General features: G+C 43.3%; 1 protein-coding gene and 1 pseudogene across 4 annotated transcripts in view; both read left to right on the top strand.

Moving 5' to 3' along the window:
• LOC141050962 (uncharacterized) overlaps positions 1-22817 on the top strand; it is a 359750-nt gene that overhangs the window by 282740 nt on the left and 54193 nt on the right. The gene's annotated exons all lie outside the window — the stretch shown is intronic.
• On the top strand, positions 144-10111 carry LOC141050972 (uncharacterized; annotated as a pseudogene).

Below are 22817 nucleotides of genomic sequence, written 5' to 3'. Positions count from 1 at the left end.
AGCACCATGACAACCAGCACAGCAGGGTCCTGCATACACTGAGGCCCCTGATCATGTGACCCCTGACTCCTCCCCTCCTGTGACCTCATTCCAGGTCCTGTGCGCACAGAACAGCCATATATGTGGTGTGCGGCTCTGCAGGTGGAGGTAGGTGCTGGAGATTCCCCATTACTGGGCGCAGGGGACATTAACCCCCTCAGTGCTGAGCCTGGGATAAATCTCTGTGTGTGACTATAATGGGACTGTGTGTTATACCGGGGGCAGGACGGGGCCATGACTGGATGTAGTGATCATGTGAAGCCGGTAACAGCTCCGGAGATTTCTTACATGGGATCTTTATGATGTTACATCGCCATCTTCTCCCCATTCAGGTCCCTACAATATCGGATCCTCTCAGTGGAGATCTTCTGTATAAGAGAATTCTCCTGAGTGACCCCTACAAGGATGGATAGGGACAGGGACAAGATGGCGGAGAGGATATTACACCTCACCCTAGAGATCCTCTTCCGGCTTACTGGAGAGGTGAGAGATTCTGATGACGTCACATTACATCATTCTTATCTATGGGAATAACAGATGGACAGAACTGGAGAGGTGAGGACTCTGGAAATGTCTGTAGTGAGATTTAGTAATGTGTCTCTCCATAACCAGGATTACACAGTAGTGAAGAAGACCTCTAGGGAGCGCTGTCAGGACCCTGTGTCTGAGGGATGGGGAAGACCCCTGAGCCCAATCACGGGGCCTCCACCTCACCCCCTGATACATGAGGACATCAATGACCAGAAGATCCTAGAACTCACCTACAAGATGATTGAGCTGCTGACTGGAGAGGTGACACTGCTGGGAATGCTGGGACATTGTACAGTAATGCTATGGAGGGATCGGGGGGATGACGGTATCATTGTATGTGTCAGGTTCCTATAAGGTGTGAAGATGTCACCGTCTATTTCTCCATGGAGGAGTGGGAGTATTTAGAAGGACACAAAGATCTGTACAAGGACGTCATGATGGAGGTTCCCCAGCCCCTCACATCACCAGGTAATAGACAGGACTAAATGCACACGGCTAATAATTATCTATATGTAAAGAATGAATTCTGTCCCTGTATGTGTTTCCTCCAGTTCTATCCAGTGAGAGGACAACACCAGAGAGATGTCCCCGTCCTCTTCTTCTACAGGACTGTAAGCAAGAAGATCCCGATGTTCCTCAGGATCATCAGGTAGATGGAGAGAAGGTGTCATGAGATCTCCCCTATGATGTGTAGAAGGCTGTGAAGGTCTTGTGTTCACTTTTGACTCTCCTACTAGTATTATACACCAAGCAGGCCCTTTCCTGATTTCAACTTTCAAGAAACAGATCTCTGTGAAGTCAGCATAAAATCAAGTGATCCGTTTTCCGTGGTAATTTTTCTTGCTTCCCTGGCCTTCACAGTCTCCAGATGTTAATCCTATAGAGAATCTCTGAGATAGCACTTCCATCTAATTTGTGGCAACTGCAAGAAGCTATCCTGCAGAATAATTTCCATATTCTTGTACAGTTATTTCATATTTCAGTTATTTAAATCAAACAAGATCCTTCATGCCACTAAATGGGTGTCTCTAGTAATGTGGCCATTCATTGTATGTTTTATACTTAGTTAAAATTATAGGATAAGGACTCATTCAGGTGTCAGTGTGTCCCATACACTTGGTGACAGTTTTCACATGTGCCAGAGACACATACAGTGGGGCAAAAAAGTATTTAGTCAGTCAGCAATAGTGCAAGTTCCACCACTTAAAAAGATGAGAGGTGTCTGTAATTTACATCATAGGTAGACCTCAACTATGGGAGACAAACTGAGAAAAAAAAATCCAGAAAATCACATTGTCTGTTTTTTTTTCATTTTCTTTGCATATTATGGTGGAAAATAAGTATTTGGTCAGAAACAAGCAATCAAGATTTCTGGCTCTCACAGACCTGTAACTTCTTCTTTAAGAGTCTCCTCTTTCCTCCACTCATTACCTGTAGTAATGGCACCTGTTTAAACTTGTTATCAGTATAAAAAGACTCCTGTGCACACCCTCAAACAGTCTGACTCCAAACTCCACTATGGTGAAGACCAAAGAGCTGTCAAAGGACACCAGAAACAAAATTGTAGCCCTGCACCAGGCTGGGAAGACTGAATCTGCAATAGCCAACCAGCTTGGAGTGAAGAAATCAACTGTGGGAGCAATAATTAGAAAATGGAAGACATACAAGACCACTGATAATCTCCCTCGATCTGGTGCTCCACGCAAAATCCCACCCCGTGGGGTCAGAATGATCACAAGAACGGTGAGCAAAAATCCCAGAACCACGCGGGGGGACCTAGTGAATGAACTGCAGAGAGCTGGGACCAATGTAACAAGGCCTACCATAAGTAACACACTATGCCACCATGGACTCAGATCCTGCAGTGCCAGACGTGTCCCACTGCTTAAGCCTGTACATGTCCGGGCCCGTCTGAAGTTTGCTAGAGAGCATTTGGATGATCCAGAGGAGTTTTGGGAGAATGTCCTATGGTCTGATGAAACCAAACTGGAACTGTTTGGTAGAAACACAACTTGTCGTGTTTGGAGGAAAAAGAATACTGAGTTGCATCCATCAAACACCATACCTACTGTAAAGCATGGTGGTGGAAACATCATGCTTTGGGGCTGTTTCTCTGCAAAGGGGCCAGGACGACTGATCCGGGTACATGAAAGAATGAATGGGGCCATGTATCGTGAGATTTTGAGTGAAAACCTCCTTCCATCAGCAAGGGCATTGAAGATGAAACGTGGCTGGGTCTTTCAACATGACAATGATCCAAAGCACACCGCCAGGGCAACGAAGGAGTGGCTTCGTAAGAAGCATTTCGAGGTCCTGGAGTGGCCTAGCCAGTCTCCAGATCTCAACCCTATAGAAAACCTTTGGAGGGAGTTGAAAGTCCGTGTTGTCAAGCGAAAAGCCAAAAACATCACTGCTCTAGAGGAGATCTGCATGGAGGAATGGGCCAACATACCAACAACAGTGTGTGGCAACCTTGTGAAGACTTACAGAAAACGTTTGACCTCTGTCATTGCCAACAAAGGATATATCACAAAGTATTGAGATGAAATTTTGTTTCTGACCAAATACTTATTTTCCACCATAATATGCAAATAAAATGGAAAAAAAACAGACAATGTGATTTTCTGGATTTTTTTTTCTCAGTTTGTCTCCCATAGTTGAGGTCTACCTATGATGTAAATTACAGACGCCTCTCATCTTTTTAAGTGGTGGAACTTGCACTATTGCTGACTGACTAAATACTTTTTTGCCCCACTGTATGTAGACCCATTCAAGTGAATGGGTCTGTCCACCTGTCAGTATGTTTCCACAGACTGTGTCCATGGGCAAAACATGATGACGCATCTGGTTTTTGCAGCAGGACGGGCTGCAAAATGTCCTGCACACATGCATGACATTCGTGTGTCATCAGTGTGACACATACACCGGCACCTGGGAAACAGCGTTACTCTTTGTGCTGTTCCCTGGTGCTGAAGACGGCTCTCATCATTCTCCTCTGCTCTGCTGGCGATCAGCGCTAGCAGGGGAAAATGTTCAGAGTTGTAATCATCTGATAACAGAGCAAGCAGAGGCTGATAGAACTACTACTGCCAGCAGCCTACATCTGATGCTGCTAATAACAGCAAGAGCAGGTGCCAGCTGATGGAAGTATTCATCAGCTGTGCCTGCGCTATAAATAAATAATTTTAAAAAGTGACATAAGGTCCCCCCCATTTTTGACAACCAACCTTGCTAAAGCAGACTACTGGAGGTTGGTATTCTCCAGGTGGTAAGGCGCCATGGATATTGCCCCCACCCACCCCCAACCTAAAAATGTCAGCCACCCAGAAAAGGCGTATTTATTACAGCTGCTAATTGTAGCGCTTTGGCCAATTCTTCCCACTTGACCTGTAGCAGTGGCAAGTGGAGTTTATATTTGTGGGGTTGATGTCACCTTTGTATTGTCTGATGACATCAAGCCCATGGCCTAGTAATGGTGAGGCGTCTATAAGACACCTGTCCATTACTAATCCTATAGTTATATGGTAAATAAAGACCCAGCAAGCATAATGTCTAGTATTTGAAATAAAAACAAAACACACTTCCATTTTTATTTAAAAATAACAAAGACCGTTATACTCGCCTAATGCCCATTCCTTTGAAGCCCTCGTCTCCTGTAATAAAAATCCCTCACCTGTCGGTCGTTCTGTCCCACACCGTAATCGATGTCTGGGGATAAACAGTTTTCAACCTGGACTGGTAACAGCGCGAACAGTTCCGCTGCTTCCTAGGCGCATGTACGGTACTGAAGCAGGATATGCTCGGCAAGCGCTTGCCACAAGTATTATACACACAGACACTGATATCTCTGGTACTGGTTTTTCCGGTACCGTAAATATCAGAAGTTGTGAAAGAGGCCTAAAGCTGATCATAGACATTAGATGTTGTCTGTATCGTCTCATAATTTCTGGTTATGGACACTGCTGGTTAGAATTAGGAGCCGACAGGTTGGATTTATACAGGAGATCTGCAGTTATGTGATAACTACTGCTATCATTTTGATTCGACATGTTTGTTTTTTTATTTTTTTTCTTCTAAATCATTTCATGTCACTTCTCCATCTGTCTGTGACTTTTATTATATATATTTCAGGGTGAATATCTGCCCCATATTAACACTACAGAGACACATGTGAGGTGCGATGAGCGGTGTAAAGAGGAGATTCCTACAGATAACAGCCCAGGTAAATAGTGACCACTAAAGGCAGAGGTCACAGATTCCACTCATTCACTGGTTGGTGCAGTTATGTGGTGATTTTTTTAGGTATATTATGAGTTTTTATGTGGATTTTACCTACAAAAAAAATGATACATAAATAGAAAAAATTACACTGCTCAAAAAAATAAAGGGAACACTTAAACAACAGAGCATAACTCCAAGTAAATCAAACTTCTGTGAAATCAAACTGTCCACTAAGGAAGCAACACTGATTGACAATCAGTTTCACATGCTGTTGTGCAAAATGAATAGACAACAGATGGAAATTATTGGCAATTATCAAGACACCCTCAATAAAGGAGTAGTTCTGCAGGTGGGGACCACAGACCACATCTCAGTACCAATGCTTTCTAGCTGATGTTTTGGTCACTTTTAAATGTTGGTTGTGCTTTCACTCTCGTGGTAGCATGAGACAAACTCTACAACCCACTCAATTGGCTCAGGTAGTCCAGTTCATCCAGGATGGCACATCAATGCGAGCTGTGGCAAGAAGGTTTGCTGTGTCTGTCAGCGTAGTATCCAGAGGCTGGAGGCACTACCAGGAGACAGGCCAGTACACAAGGAGATGTGCAGGGGGCCGTAGGAGGACAACAACCCAGCAGCAGGATCGCTACCTCCGCCTTTGTGCAAGGAGGAACAAGAGGAGCACTGCCAGAGCCCTGCAAAATTACCTCCAGCAGGCTACAAATGTGGATGTGTCTGCACAAACGGTTAGAAACCGACTCCATGAGGATGGTCTGAGGGCCTGACGTCCACAGATGGGGGTTGTGCTCACAGCTCAACACCATGCATGATGCTTGGCATTTGCCACAGAACACCAGGATTGGCAAATTCGCCACTGGCACCCTGTGCTCTTCACAAATGAAAGCAGGTTCACACAGAACACGTCATAGACGTGACAGAGTTGGGAGACGCCGTGGAGAGCAATCTGCTGCCTGCAACATCCTTCAGCATGATCGGTTTGGCAGTGGGTCAGTAATGGTGTGGGTGGCTTTTCTTTGGAGGGCCGCTCAGCCCTCCATGTACTCGCCAGAGGTAGCCTGACTGCCATTAGGTACCGAGATGAGATCCTCAGACCCCTTGTGAGACCATATGCTGGTGCAGTTGGCCCTGGGTTCCTCCTAATGCAGGACAATGCCAGACCTCATGTGGCTGGAGTGTGTCAGCAGTTAATGCATGATGAGGGCATTGATGCTATGGACTAGCCTGCCAGTTCCCCAGACCTTAATTCAATCGAGCACATCCGGGACATCATGACTCGTTCCATCCACCAACGCCATATTGCACCACAGACTGTCCAGGAGTTGACTGAAGCTTTAATCCAGGTCTGAGAGGAGATCCCTCAGGAGAACATCCACCACCTCATCAGTAGCATGCCCAGGTGCCATAAATTTAATAGATCATAATAACAGGTAAAGTTACACAGACAGAACCCATAAATAATATATAAGCATCAACATATGAGGGCACTCGATTTCTCTCAATACATGGGTAATTACTGAAGTAAACATACCTAATTGACAAGGCGGCAGCAGGGGGGGAGGAAATGAAAGCAGTCGGTGAGCCAGCGTCACCCTGACGCGCGTTTCGGAGCACTATGCTCCTTCCTCAAGAGGCGTCCGAAACGCGCGTCGGGGTGACGCTGGATCACTGACTGCTTTCATTTCCTCCCCCCCTGCTGCCGCCTTGTCAGTTAGGTATGTTTACTTCAGTAATTACCCATGTATTGAGAGAAATCGAGTGCCCTCATATGTTGATGCTTATATATTATTTATGGGTTCTGTCTGTGTAACTTTACCTGTTATTATGATCTATTAAATTTATGGCATAGGGGTGTTTATCTAAACGCAATATTATCTTGCTGTAACTTATACTATATTTGGGATGTCTGCAGCATGTGTCAGCGCCTTGGTTTTTTAGCTAATTTCACATTGTGGTGTTTTGCTTTCCTCATCTGTATGTTTTTTACAATAAAGAATTTTTTCATGGATTTTTCATAATATCTTTGGACTTGTGATCGCTCCTTTTTTTTGTGTTCCGTGGGTATTAAAATTACACTGGAGCTCACACAATTTTTTTTTTTTTTAAATTAACAGTTGCTGTTTAATTACAGCCTATGTATGTTCATTCTGATAACACTCCTACATAGGCTGATGACAATGTGTTTGTTTGTGTGTGTTTGTGTTTACTTATCGGCATACACCAACACTCGTTACTAACACCTTTTCATTACTAGGCCTAGGGCTAGGTGTCAACAGCTGCTGACACCAAGCCCTAATCCCATTACCCTGATGCCACTGCATCAGCATGAAAAAGGTGTTGTTGAACCAAGAAATTACATCACAAAACTTTTTTTTTTAATATCTTAGATCAAAAAGCATTCATTACTGTACAAAAACGCATGCAAAAAACGCACGTTTTTCCTGCCAAGACATGCAGAAACCTTGCAGAATTATCTGCTAGCAAATACTCAGCATGCGCACATAGCCTTACTGTGCGCCTTGAAAAATTATTTATACCCTGTGACATTTTCCACTTTTTTTCATGTTACCCCCATCAAACTTTAATGTATTTTATTGGGATTTTATGTGATATACCTACACTAAGTAACAAGTATGTGTGAAGTATAAAGGAAGTTATATATGGCTTTCTCAATATTTAAAAATTATAAATCTGAAAAATTTGACGTGCATTTGTATTAATCCCCCCTTTCGTCATTATAACTACATCTGTTCTGTGAATGCCTCAGAGGTTTGTGTGAGAACATTAGGGATCAAACCTCTTCATCATGAAAACTTTTGAACACACCAGATAGGTCAGGGATAAAGTTGTGGAGAAGATTAAAACATGTTTAGGTTATAAAAATCAAAAAATAGGCCAAGCTCTGAACCTCTCACTGAGCACTGTTCAATATATCGTCCAAAAATGTGAGAATTGGAAACCTATCATGACATGTCTGTCCGCCTAAACTGACATCTTTAGCCAGGAGAGCTGCAGAGATCCACAGCTAAGGGGGTAGAAATTGTCCACAGGTCAACTATTAGTCGTCCACTCCACAAATCTTGCCTCTATGGAAGAGTGCCAAGAAGAAAGACATTTTTGAAATCAAGCCACAAGAAGTCCTGTTTGCATTTTGAAAAAAGCCATGTAGGATATATAGCTAGCATGTGAAAGAAGGTATTCTGGTCTGATGAGACCAAAGGAGAACTTTTTGAGCTAAATGCAAAATGCTATGAGTGGCAGAAAAATAACACTGCACATCACCCTGAAAATACCTTTCCCACCACTGCATAGTGATGACAATCTTTCAGACCCTACTTGTATAGTTTCAATCACAGTCTTAATCGGTTGACAATTGTATGTTAGTACAAGTTGTATAGGCATGTTGTAAAAAGTCTAAATATTATAATCAATATAATTTCAAGCTAGCATAAAAAAAATAATAGTCTCTTTTTCTTGGCAGATGACTTTACTAGAAGATCAGAGGAAAATCTAATATTTTCAGAACTTAAATCCGATGATCATTGTGTCACACCAAATACACATGAAGAACATATCATTATCCCAGATATACATCCAGCTCATGACAGCAACGATCTGTTGTCTGATCCTTTTCAAAAGCTGCTTTCTTTTCACCCATCACAGACTATTCATCAAAACAGGAATATCAGACAGGACAATGAACATCAAAGAGCACAAGCAAAATTAAAGGCTTATTCATGTTCAGAATGTGGGAAATGTTACTCTTTGAAATCTTATCTTACTAAACACCAGAGAATTCACTTGGGGATGAAGCCATTTTCATGTCCAGAATGTGGAAAATGTTTTACAGAAAAAGAAACACTTGTTAAACACTTGAGGATTCACACAGGGGAGAAGCCATTTTCCTGTTCAGAATGTGGGAAATGTTTTACACAGAAGGAACATCTTATCAGACATGAGAGAATACATACAGGGGAGAAGCCATTTTTATGCTCCGAATGTGGAAAATGTTTTATTGAAAAAGCAAATCTTATTACACACCAGAGAAATCACAGAGGGGAAAAGCCATTTTCTTGCTCAGAATGCGGAAAATGTTTTACAGAGAAATCAAGTCTTGCTAAACATCTTAAAAAACACATAGGAGATATGCCATTTTCATGCTCAGAATGTCAAAAATGTTTTACAGAGAAATCTAAACTTGTTAGACATCAGAAAATTCACACAGGGCAGAAGCCATTTCCATGCTCAGAATGTGGGAAATGTTTTACAGAGAAGTCAAGTCTTATTAAACATCAGAAAAGACACACAGGGGAGAAGCAGTTTTCGTGTTCACACTGTAATAAATCTTTTAATGAGAAATCACATTTTATCTCGCATCAGAGAAATCACACAGGAGAGAAGCCATTTTCATGTTCCAAATGTGGGAAATGTTTTAAAGAGAAATCAAGTCTTGTTATACATCAGAGAATTCATACAGGGGAGAAACCATTTTCGTGTGCAGACTGTGGGAAACGTTTTGTAGATAAATCAGGTTTTTGTAGACATCAGAGAACTCACACAGGGGAGAAGCCATATTCATGTTCACAATGTGAGAAGTGTTTTACAAGGAAATACCATCTTGTTAGACATTATAGAAGTCACACAAGGGAGAAGCAGTTTTGATTCTCAGATTGCAGTAAATGTTTCACCAATAAATCAAATTTTCATAAACATTGAATGCATACAGCACAGAAGCCTTATTGACGTTCAAAATGTGGGAAATGTTTTACACAGAAAAACCATCTTGTACAAGAAAAAAACACTACACTTATAGTCTGCAAGAGAAATGTTAAACAATTGAGACCGCTAACTTATTATTAGGAAATATATGCAATTATTAATAGACATGTTAATGAAAAGCAAAGAGATTACAAATAGCACCAACATCTCAATTATTTGTATTATAAATTGAATATGTATTTTATAAACATATATGTATATATACAAATAATTAGTATGACTGCATCTTATTGTGTTTGTTAGATGCCTTAATCTTTCACCAGTTATGGCATTGGTCATGGAGCGACACTGTTATGTGTGATCATTACAATTGCTGAGTTTACCATCCAATGCCTAAATTATCTTACTAACAGGGTATCCATTTAATTAGATGACACCAGCTGATAATTGGATGAGTACTCCAATAATTGAGACGAACCGCGTTGTCTACCCACTCCTGATATCATATCATTTTGGGGATGGGGAGGTCTGAAAACACCTTTTAAGTTTATAAATCATTATTAAACATTTTACTTTTAAAACACATCATTGTGTTTGGACCTGTATTCTTTTATTCTTTGAGTTGTCCGTATACATTAGATGGCTGTTGGACGAACCATCGTTTGACCGACAGCTATCTCAGTCGATTTCTCCATATACAGAAGCCTTCATTTGGCTGAGCGCTCCTGTGTTCTCTATGAGAGAGTCATACACATGCCCCATACACATTAGACATTCAGCTGAACACATTGATAGCTGATTCAGCCAACTTTAGTCTAATGTGCATGGGGACCCTGAATTAAGATACCTCCTTTGAACCTATGATGTTGAGAGCACCATCAAGTTCATCTGACGAATGTAGAGGATACGAATGAAAGGCAGGTCTAGATAAAACTATAATGCATGAATCAATCTGCTCTAAACACACAATGTTTCACTCCGAACCTTAGTGTTCTACCCATTTGAATTCCTGCTTCATGCCTTCTCGGTTACTTGGATATTATATCATAGGCTTTGTATATCTGCAATTGGAAAGTATGTGTGTGTGTGTGTGTGTGTGTGTGTGTGTGTATATATATATATATATATATATATATATATATATATATATATATATACTGTGTGTGTGTGTATATATATATATATATATATATACACTGCTCAAAGAAAAGAAGGGAACACTTAAACAACAGAATATAACTCCAAGTGGATCAACCTTCTTTGACATCAAACTGTCCACTGATTGACAATCAGTTTCACATGCTGTTGTGCAAATGGAATAGACAAGAGATAGAAATTATTGGCAATTATCAAGACACCCTCAATAAAGGAATGCTTCTGCAGGTGAGGACCACAGACCACATCTCAGTACCAATGCTTTCTGGCTGATGTTTTGGTCACTTTTGAATGTTGGTTGTGCTTCCATACTCGTGGTAGCATGGGACTGACCCTACAACCCACACAAATGGTTCAGTTAATGCAGCACATCCAGGATGGCACCGACTCCATCAGACTTTTGGGAGGCGGAGCTTGAAGATGACTGCATTTTAATGGAGCTCCCCGACGGCAGAACTTCATCCACTGCCATCACCGCTACACTAAGCGGACAGCGGGGATAAGACCCGGGCAAGGTCCCCTCTGTAGTGGGACCAGCTCTCCGGGGATTCTGGAGGTCCTAGGCGCAGGCAGCGCTAACATCCACACGACACATGGCCTCTGACAGGAGCGGAGGTGACAGGCCGCAGGTGTGCTCCGCGCCACATCAGACAGCAAGGTAACCGGGGCCGCTACATACCTGTACAGGAGCGGGAGCGTGGACCAGTATAGAAAGGCACAGTCTGAAGTACAATCGGAGGAGGAGGGCGGTGAGTGTGGGGAGTCAAGTCAATTGGACGGAAAGCACAGGCTCCTGGTCCTGGAGGCAAGATAGAGCCACACAGGCAGTGTTTATTTCACCCAGAAAAGTAACCCAGCAAGCTGGCTCTTGTATACTGTGGGCCATATAATTGATATATGCAACTTATAGACTTGAATTTGATAACGCTGCCCCGCGCTTTCCTGCTGGTCTCCAGTGTTGTTATATCAGGGGCAGGAGCACAGATCAGAGTATTAGGGTGCGCTGCCCTCTGCTGGACTAGGAAATGATTCTTTGCATGTGAAGCAGATCTTCATTAGCGATGCCACTGCCAAATTTGCACAAGTTCATTAGGTCCCTCATTCACTATGGAAAAATACGTAGCCAAATCTGGGAAAGCAAATAGACCCTCGACTCAGCACCAGAATACTACCTCTCCACCAAAGATAACTGCTGATATGGAACGGGAGGATACGCAATCTATTGCTCAGGTCATTACTGATATTCTAATGCCGAGAATAGACTCCAGGCTGATGGCATTTCAGTCGACTTTGGATGCTATTGCCACTCAGGTTAACACACAAGGGGCACGCATAACAGGTGCAGAACAAAGTGTCAGATCTAGAGGACATGGTCACAGAGAAGTTAAACCGGAGGGATAAAAATGTCACATTTCTTCTGGATAAAGTTGAGGATCTAGAGAACAGATCTCATCGTAATAACCTGAAACTTGCTGGTCTTCCCGAATCGATCAAAACGCTTGATTTAATGGGAATAGTGTTGGAATGGCTCCCAAAAGCACTAAATTTACCACTACATTCGAGTGTCCTAAAGATTGAGAGATTGGGTGTTATGAATGAGTCACCGAGGAGGAAAAAACAAAAAATAAGCTAAGCCCAGAAAACCGGAGAGGTTGGTAACTAGCGGATTGCAGACCCCTGATCCTATCCACAACAACTAGCAGTAGCCGTGGAGCGTGTCTACGGTGGTCCAAGACGCCTCGTCACGGCCGGAGAACTAAATAAGCCTAAAGAAAGAAAGGGAAAATCTAAACTGCCCCAGAGCAGACTCCAAAGCAATAGACAGCCCCCAACATTGTCGGTGAAACAAGATGAAAACACAGAAAGATGAAAACACAGACACAGGCAGAAAGATAGGCTGAGCAAACGATGGGGCCCTCGCTAACTAGAAAGGACAGGAAAGAAATGCTGCTGTCTGCAGTCATGCAAAAAACCCTGCCAAAAAGAATGTCCAACATGTCTGATAGAAAAAGGCCCTGAAGTCGCTAGACTTCAAATCACTATATCAGCACTCAGGTATATTCTGAAGACAGAGCAAAAGAGATCAACTGATCAGAGACAAAAATGGGGATTCAGCCCAGTCCCAGCCAGGGCTGGCTGAACACAAAAACTAAGAAAACCAGACAAAAACTCATATGAACAATAGCAGAGAAAACTTAGCTTTAGGAAGGCAGGAACCAAACTGGAAACCAGGAGCCACAGTCAGGAAAAATCACCAGCAAGAAACTAGTGAGTCGGCTGCCTTAAATCCAATCAGAAACTCCTGATGTCCAATCGCAGTCCTCTTCCTCAGGTGGCCGGTCTCTGCCATTTAGATCAGATTCATTACCTCCCTTCACCAACAGAGGGAGTCCATATAGACAACTCACTACTCCTCTGTCAGCACAGCCAGCTGCATAACCCTCACCAGATGCCAGAGGCAAACCCGAAAATGAGCTCACAACATTGGGTTCTCCTAGGAATGATACGGATTCCAGACCACGTCCAGTAATTTTCAGAGTCCTAGATTTCCAAGACAAAGTCAGTTTGCTGTCAGTATACAGGAAGAAGCAACCATTATCCTATGATCTTCACAAACTGTTTCTTTTCCAGGATTACTCGGCTGCAGTTGCAGCCAAACGTTAAGCTTTTAATATCGAATGTGCGATTTTGGTGGGGAAAAATATTCGTTTTGGGCTACAATTTCCTGCAATCTTACGCTTTTCTTTGAGTGGAAAAAATTGGATCTTCACAGAGCCAGAAAAGGCTTTGCAACATCTTCAAGCAGATATTCAAAATGCAGTGCAGACCTCAGATGAGACCAGTGATGAATATAACTGACGTTCTTTGTCACCTAGCAGCTTGGCGTCGCTTCTGTCAATTTTATGTTTTATTTTGTTGAGATATTAATCTCTTTTTTTCTCAAACAGGTTCACGCTCCTAACTATTGGGATCATGGTTCTTTGCGGATTTAGATTTTTAAGGTTGGGGTGGGTGGGTTCCTGCGAGTGTTCATCTCATTCTTTTGTTAATGTGACCTCCGTGCCCACTCGCTGGGATGGGTGTGGGGTTTTTATGCATCTGATATTATTCAGGAAATTTGCACCACGTGCTGGTATAGGTTAAATGATAGATAATTGCAGTACTTCTATGTCCACAATGCATTCATTATATTGGTGCTCATGGAATGTAAATGGGCGAAACACCCTAGTCAAGAGGAAAAAGGTTATGCATTACTTACAATGCTCTAACTTACATGTAATCTTTTTACAAGAAACTCATTGGGTAAGGGATAAACATCCATCTTTATTTAGTAAAAAATATGTGTTATGTGCTGAGGAATCATATTCCAAGAAACAGAGGGGCGTGGCAATACTTATCAATAAATGTCTTAATTATGATATCTTGGATACTTGGGAGGATCCAATGGGGAGAATTTTAATAGTTAACATAAAGATAGAAGGAGTCCGCTATAATTTGGTTAATATATATGCACCCAATGGTCCGGACTCGCAGTTTCAGACTCAGTTACTCTCTGCATTGGCGGGTTGGGACACAGTCGATTTGATAATTGGGGGGGACTTTAATGAGGCACATGATATATCTATGGATAGATCAGGTTCACACAACCATGGAGCTACAATACATGAGGGTCTCATCCAGAAACTGATGGATCATTTAGGGCTGATGGATATACAGAGGTGGCAGCACCCCACTGATAAGGATTTCTCGCACTACTCTCATGTTCATAATACACATGCAAGATTAGACTATTGGTTATCGGGCTTATCAATGGTGCCCCTTGTTCTATTGACAGATATTTTGGATATTCAGATATCTGATCATGCCCCGGTGGTTTTCAAATAGAGATTGGTAAATCCGGCATACAAGGAAAGGAGGTGGAGGATTCCCTCTTACTTATATTTGTCTGATGATTTTAAGGCTTATCTGCAGATGTCCTGGAACACATACAAAGAAGACAATAGGGAGCACTGTGCTGATCCTCACTTATTTTGGGCTGCCTCTAAGGCAGTTTTAAGGGGACAAATCATCTCTTATGTCGGGAATAAACGTATATTATAACTAGCGGCCACATTAGCGGCTCAGGAAAAATTGACTCAGGCCTATAAACATTTCAAATGATCTAATACCCCCATAAATAAACAGAAATTTGTAGAGGCTAAAGAGGCTTCTGAAAACATTGAGCATGAAAGAGCGTTATATAGTCTGGACTATCAAAAACACAAATATTTTAAATGGGGGAACAGGCCTGGGAAACTACTTGCCTCTCTTACTAAACCTTTTAGAAAAGCAAAGCAACTAGAATTAACAGGATCTGTAATCAAGATGGAATAGTTACAACGGATAATGAACAAATAATAGAGGAATTTAGACTTTTTTTGGATCCTTTTATGCAAATGGGGGAGAGGAGATTACAGAGGCATCGTGTTTCTTTCAGGATGGGGTGGCTCCTAGTATTATGGAAGACAAAAGAAACTTGCTTAATTCACCCATTACCATTACGGAAGTACTGGCAGCCATCTCTACTCTTAAGATTTCTAAGGCACCGGGTCCAGATGGGTTTGGTGGAGAGTATTATAAAATCTTAGGTCCATCGGTAGGTCCACATTTATGTGAGTTATTTAATGGAATTATGGAGAAGGGCTATATTCCGGATAGATTCAATGAGGCTTGTATAATTATGCTTCCTAAGCCTGCGAAGGATTCATTGCAGGTGGAAGGATATCGACCAATCTCATTGCTTAATGTAGATTTTAAACTTTTTACAAAAATATTGGCGACTAGGGTCCAACGGATTTTTCCTGAGTTAATTTCACCACATCAGACGGGGTTTGTACATGGGAAATCTATAACCTATAATATAAGAACGGCAATAGGTACTATATCTAGTTGTAGAGTCAATAACGGTAAAAGGAATATAGTGGTGGGTCTTGACGCAGATAAGGCCTTTGACAGGGTCTCCTGAAATTATTTATATAAGCTGTTGGAGATCAGAGGGTTTGTGTCCTGGTTCTGCAATGCTATTAAACTGATATATAGGGTTCCCACATCTAGACTTTTTATAAACAACACTATGTCGGTGCCCTTTGTCATCCAGAGGGGTACGAGGCAGGGATGTCCATTGTCTCCATTATTATTTAATTTAGCATTAGACCCTTTACGGACAACTCTTCAAAATCTGCCAGATTTTCATGGTTTTCCTACTGGGAACACGGAAGCAAAATTACTGGCTTTTGGCGATGATATTTTAATTATTTATTGCCATCCCAACACAAGCTATTCCACTCATAATTTCGACAATTGAAGATTTCGGACACCTTACTGGCTTTAATATTAATTATAATAAGTCAGAAGCATTGGCGATATTTAGGGCGGGTAGAATATCTTAGAGCTGGTTTCGCTTTCAATCGAGGAGTGAGTCTATTGGATACCTTCGTATCAGACTACCAGCAGATCCACATAAATTATATTGTCTCTCTGTACTGTAACCTGAAGAAGAGGTGCGGTTTGTCATCTCGAAACGCGTAGTTTCTGTAGTACATATAATAAAGAACTTGAAAGATTTATATGGATTTCTGAAGAATTCTTATCACTAAAGCAGCGCGGATGCTCAGAAGTGCTTTTCTTGGATCCTCAACTTAGGAGAAAAAAAGAGGCATTCAAAGAAAAGAACACGGTCCCTACAGTCAAATATGGCGGAGGTTCCCTGATGTTTTGGGGTTGCTTTGCTGCCTCTGGCACTGGACTGCTTGACCGTGTGCATGGCATTATGAAGTCTGAAGACTACCAACAAATTTTGCAGCATAATGTAGGGCCCAGTGTGAGAAAGCAGGGTCTCCCTCAGAGGTCATGGGTCTTCCAGCAGGACATTGACCCAAAACACACTTCAAAAAGCACTAGAAAATGGTTTGAGGTTTTAATGTTAGAGTAGGACTGGCAAGAGTAAGGAACTTTGACGCAGTTTGCCAGCTTCCATATTATGGCCATAATATCAACTAATACCTTACATATATTGATAAGTTTTTGTGCACTGTATTTTTTTCAGGGTGCAGTTGGGCCCAAATGGTTCTGCTAACTGTGTCCTCTGTTCACATGGGATGCATTTTAGTTAGCACTGGGCAGCCTGTCATGAACTCATTTTCTGCTCCACGAGTTGAGAGTTCCCCTTCCATTCTCCCTCTGGTGGTGACAGGAGGTAGTGCGGTTGGTTTAAGTGGTAGTGATCTGCCACCTGATGAGGAAGATAACGATTGGATTTCTGGAGTATCAGACTGGATATAAGACAGCCGACGCCCTATCCGGGTGCTGGTGATTCAGTCTGCTTCTCAGGTCCTTGACTTCAGCTCTCTTCCAGTCTTCTCAAGTTAAGTTTGTTTTTTTGCTATTGTTCACACTTGCGCTTGTTGGTCAATTCAGTTTTTTGTGTAATCAGCCTGCCCCTGCTGGGGCTATGCTGAAATTCCACTCCTATTAATCAGTATTTGCCAATTTGCTTTTTGTCCCTTATTAGATTGGCCTCTTTTTTGCTCTGTCTCAGAATATTTCAGAGTGCTGATATACACTCACTGGCCACTTTATTAGGTACACCTGTCCAACTGTGTGTTAAGACTTAATTTCTAATCAGCCAATCACATGGCGGCAACTCAGTGCATTTAGGCATGTAGACATGGTCAAGACAATCTCCTGCAGTTCAAACCGAGCATCAGTATGGGGAAGAAAGGTGATTTGAGTGCCTTTGAACGTGGCATGATTGTTGGTGCCAGAAGGGCTGGTCTGCGAATTTCAGAAACTGCTGATCTACTGGGATTTTCACGCACAACCATCTCTAGGGTTTACAGAGAATGGTCCGAAAAAGAAAAAAAATCCAGTGAGCGGCAGTTCTGTGGCCGGAAATGCCATGTTGATGCCAGAGGTCAGAGGAGAATGGGCAGACTGGTTCGAGCTGATAGAAAGGCAACAGTCACTCAAATTGCCACCCGTTACAACCAAGGTAGGCAGAAGAGCATCTCTGAACGCACAGTGCGTCGAACTTTGAGGCAGATGGGCTACAGCAGCAGAAGACCACACTGGGTACCACTCCTCTCAGCTAAGAACAGGAAACTGAGGCTACAATTTGCACAAGCTCATCGAAATTGGACAGTAGAAGATTGGAAAAACGTTGCCTGGTCTGATGAGTCTCGATTTCTGCTGCGACATTCGGATGGTAGGGTCAGAATTTGGCGTAAACAACATGAAAGCATGGATCCATCCTGCCTTGTATCAACGGTTCAGGCTGGTGGTGGTGGTGTCATGGTGTGGGGAATTTTTTCTGGGCACTCTTTGGGCCCCTTGGTACCAATTGAGCATCGTTGCAACGCCACAGCCTACCTGAGTATTGTTGCTGACCATGTCCATCCCTTTATGACCACAATGTACCCAACATCTGATGGCTACTTTCAGCAGGATAATGCGCCATGTCCTAAAGCTCGAATCATCTCAGATTGGTTTCTTGAACATGACAATGAGTTTACTGTACTCAAATGGCCTCCTCAGTCACCAGATCTCAATCCAATAGAGCATCTTTGGGATGTGGTGGAACGGGAGATTCGCATCAGGGATGTGCAGCCGACAAATCTGCGCCAACTGTGTGATGCCATCATGTCAATATGGTCCAAAATCTCTGAGGAAGGCTTCCAGCACCTTGTTGAATCTCTGCCACGAAGAATTGAGGCAGTTCTGAAGGCAAAAGGGGGTCCAACCCCTTACTAGCATGGTGTACCTAATAAAGTGGCCAGTGAGTGTAGGTTTAGAAGTCTAGTGACTTCAGGGTTAATTTTGCTATCAAAAGTGTTGGACAATATTTTTGTAGGTTTTTTTTGGCAGATTACAGACAGTGTCTGTCCTTTTTTGTTAGCCGGGCCCCATCGTTTGCTCAGCCTATTTTCCTGCCTTTGTTTGTATTTTCATCTTGTTTCACCGTCAATACATGTGGGGTCTATCTTTCCTTTGGGGTCTGCTCTGGGGCAGTTAGTTTTCCTCTTTTCCTGCTTTAGGCTTATGTAGTTCTCCGGTTCTGATGAGGAGTCTAGGACAACGTAGGAACGCTCCACGACTGCTGCTAGTTGTGCAGTTAAGATCAGGGCTCTGCAATCTGCATAGTTACCAACTTCTCTGGTTTTCTGAGACTTAGCTTGTTGTCTTTTTTTTCCTCCTCGGTTTCCCATTCATAACAGCAGCCCCCCTCTATGGTGTTACTAAGAGGCTGTGAACCAGAAGCTCTGCATTCCCTGTGTGAACACTGCCACATGCGGATTATTTTTTTGCACTGGTGTACCACATGGCCAATCCCTGATTGTAGGCTGGCTATTTCATTTGGTATTATTGCACCTGTGCAGTTGCTATTTTACTTGGGTCCGCTGCACCCTGGTTAGTGCAGATGTATTTAGACGCCATGGAGAGCAATCTGCTGCCTTCAACATCCTTCAGCATGACCGGTTTGGCAGTGGGTCAGTAATAGTGTGGGGTGGCGTTTCTTTGGAGGGCCGCACAGCCCTCCATGTGCTCGCCAGAGGTAGCCTGACTGCCATTAGGTACCAAGATGAGATCCTCAGACCCCTTGTGTGAGACCATATGCTGGTGCAGTTGGCCCTGGTTTCCTCCTAATGCAGGATAATGCCAGACCACATGTGGCTGTGTAGGATAGGTGAGAGAGTGGACCAACAGGGATGGGGGGTGACCCACTTCTTGCCGCCGACAGACACGAGACTGAGACAGAGGATTGTATTCAACAGGTCCGTTTTTATTGGCCGCCTCTCTGACGACTACCGCAATTCACCACATGAATTTCACACTTCTTTTATTCACAGACCCGGGTACCTTCACTTCTTATTTACATCGTCATGGCGTCCTTTGTGGCTCTTCTCACTGTGGCTGCCCTAGGCCTATCCACCACAGTGCTTCACCATTCCAAGTACGCCGTCCACTTGGTACCCTCAGACCATCTATGTCTGCGGCTACTATCCTTTGGGTCACCCCCCCGTGACGTCTCAACTGTCAGTTTTTCTCTGGAGCCTTTCTACCGTCTCTCTCTACATCAGAACCTCCTTACTAGTGAGCTCCCCTGGCTGACTGGACCTTCCAGAACCTTCCCTCAACCTCTTATACTCCTAGTTCTGGTAGCTCCGCCCACTATCACCTGACAGTTTCTTTGACCAATGGCAGTTACACAGTCACACTCCTACACTCCCCACTGCCCTCTAATGGTCAAACTACAACACGGCACCCCTTTCTCTTTATCTCAGCGCTTTTGTACCTACACTGCGCTACCCCTCTGCCTCTTACTACAGGCAGATCTGTCCGTCAGTTCAACCTCCCTACAGCTGGAGTGTGTCAGTTCCTGCAAGATGAAGGCATTGAAACTATGGACTGGCCCGCCCATTCTGCAGACCTGAATCCGATTGAGCACATCTGGGACATCATGTCTCGCTCCATCCACCAACGTCACGCTGCACCAAAGACTGTCCAAGAGTTGGCGGATGCTTTAGTCCAGGTCTGGGAGGAGAACCTTCAGGAGACCATCCACCACCTCATCAGGTCATGCAGGCACATGGAGGCCACACACAGTACTGAGCATCTTTTCCTTGTCATGAGGCATTTCCACTGAAGTTGGATCAGCCTGTAATTTGATTTTCCACTGATTTTGAGTATCATTCCAAATCCAGATCACCATGGGATATTCATTTTGATTTACATTGATAATTATGTTTTATTGTTCTAAACACATTCCACTATGCAATTAATAAAAATTTGCAACTGGAATATTTCATTCAGAGATATCTAGGATGTGGTATTTTAGTGTTCCCTTTATTTGTTTGAGCATTGTATATATTTATGCAGCCCAGGGGTAAATGTTTTTCAGCTCATGTACTTAGTGCATGGACATTACCAGTCTAAGACACCCACTCCTTAATAATGGGAAAAAAATGTTATCTGAGGCCCTCCACTATGTCTCAGGGTTATTGGACTGCTTCCTTCTAATTTTTTGAATCCCTTGCACTTAGTGCATACACTTTACAAGTCTAGGAGACCCACTCCTTAGGCTACTTTCAGACTTGCATTCTGAAGTGCAGCGCAAAAGGGCGCACGCGCCGGCAAAATCATACCAGCGCAAGGTCAGCGTACCCAACACTAAATATAGGGTACGCTGGTCGCATGCAGCGTCATGGGCCCATAGGAGGAGCTGACTGGAGGAGGTACGGCCGGGGCGGAGCTTAGCGGTGGTCCTGCGCTGTGCCTCAGAACGCAAGTCTGAAAGTAGCCTAAGTAATGGGAAAAAGTGCTTTTCTGATAATCCACCTTCTAGTTTAGGTAAAATTATTTGAAACCAAAAAAGCTGGTAGGTTCTACTATTAATATACTGTATGATCCAGTGCCTTGATGTGGGCTGTCAGGTGGTCGTCACATAGGGAGTTCTCACACTGCATACAGGATTTCACAGCTGGGACAAGATAGTTTGTACAGTAAGTACAGAAGATCCTGGTATCCTCCATATCAGGCTGAGGAGATGCGAAATGCTCCACTATATTCCCCAGCAGGGTTGATTATATAACAGTCCTTGATGCTGCTACATTAAACAAAATGCTGTTTTCATGGCTTATCCAAATAGGTTCTATGCTGTTATAATAATACCGCTCTTATCTGCACTTCATCTACGGTGAGGTGTGGCAGTAGGGGGAGCGTATGACAAGCATGTAGTCAAGGATTATTGCCTTATAAATTCTGAGCCTTGCTGTTGCTTTCTCCCATGGACTAATTGACCGATTCATGTTTTTACAGTGATCTGTACTTAGAAATTCACCAGAGCTGACAGTGTTAATTGCTTTCTTCCAGAGTTTGTTGCTGCTACTTACAAGAACATTTTTTTCAGCGCCAATTGAAATCCCTTCTATGTTCTACCTTTCTTATGGATTGTGAGGGACGCCTGCTAACCCTCCAGCTTCAAACTTTACAGTATTAATATGGAAAAGAAAAATTTCCCATCTCAGATGGATAAATTATTTTGCAGTAGCAATATATGGCTATGCAAAGGATAGCAGTCTGATGCCCCTCCCAAAATTTCTCAGTGAGGGCAGCCTGATGGCCCTCTAAGGCTAGTTTCACACTAGCGTTTAAACGACGCGCGCACGGCGCCGCTAAGCCACGCCCCCTGCCGGCTCCCTGCCCGCCCCTTCCTGTCAGCGCCTCCTCCGAGCGCACAGGGCTGCATGCGTTATGCGCACCCTATCTATAGCATAGGGTGCGCAGGCCGTGCGCAACTATGAATGTAGCGTGTGCTGCGCATTTTTGAATGTGCGCCGTGCGCGCCAAAATGCAACATGCTGCGTTCGGCGCGCACGGCGCACCTCCAAAAGTGCGCAGCGCACGCTACATTCATAGTTGCGCATGGCCTGCGCACCCTATGCTAAAGATAGGGTGCGCATAACGCATGCAGCCCTGTGCGCTCGGAGGAGGCGCTGACAGGAAGGGGCGGGCAGGCAGCCGGCAGGGGGCGTGGCTTAGCGGCGCCGTGCGCGCGTTGTTTAAACGCTAGTGTGAAACTAGCCTTAGACAGGGTTCTCCAACTCCAGTCCTCAAGGCCCACCAACAGATCATGTTTTCAGGATTTCCTTAGTATTGCTCAGGTGATAATTGCATCACCTGTGCAATACAAAGGAAATCCTGAAAACATGATCTGTTGGTGGGCCTTGAGGACTGAAGTTGGGGAACCCTGCTCTAACAATAGTGAGGCATCTACAAATAGTGATAGCCTCCAAATGGCCCTGAAAAAATAAGAACATTTTGACTTTTAGAGTCCATCCTTAATAAATTAAACAGGATGTGTCTGATCATGTCTCACATGCCACATGGACAGATAAGGTGTTAGAATGCTAAAATTACATTTCCTGTATGTTTTTTTTCACCATTGAAAGCAATTCAGATGTACAGCAAAAAAACACTACATGTGAACGTAGCCCAAGGTGTGGAGGAGCATTTTTTCTCTTATTTATTTTGCCTAATATACAAGTCATTATCCTGGAAAGAATGGTTGAGTAATTTAATTCAGAAAAAAATGTCAA

This window comes from Dendrobates tinctorius, unplaced genomic scaffold, assembly GCF_039654945.1.
Source record: "Dendrobates tinctorius isolate UK_male_01 unplaced genomic scaffold, ASM3965494v1 ptg000155l, whole genome shotgun sequence".
Lineage (NCBI taxonomy): Eukaryota > Metazoa > Chordata > Amphibia > Anura > Dendrobatidae > Dendrobates > Dendrobates tinctorius.
This window is presented reverse-complemented; position numbering and strand designations above follow the sequence as displayed.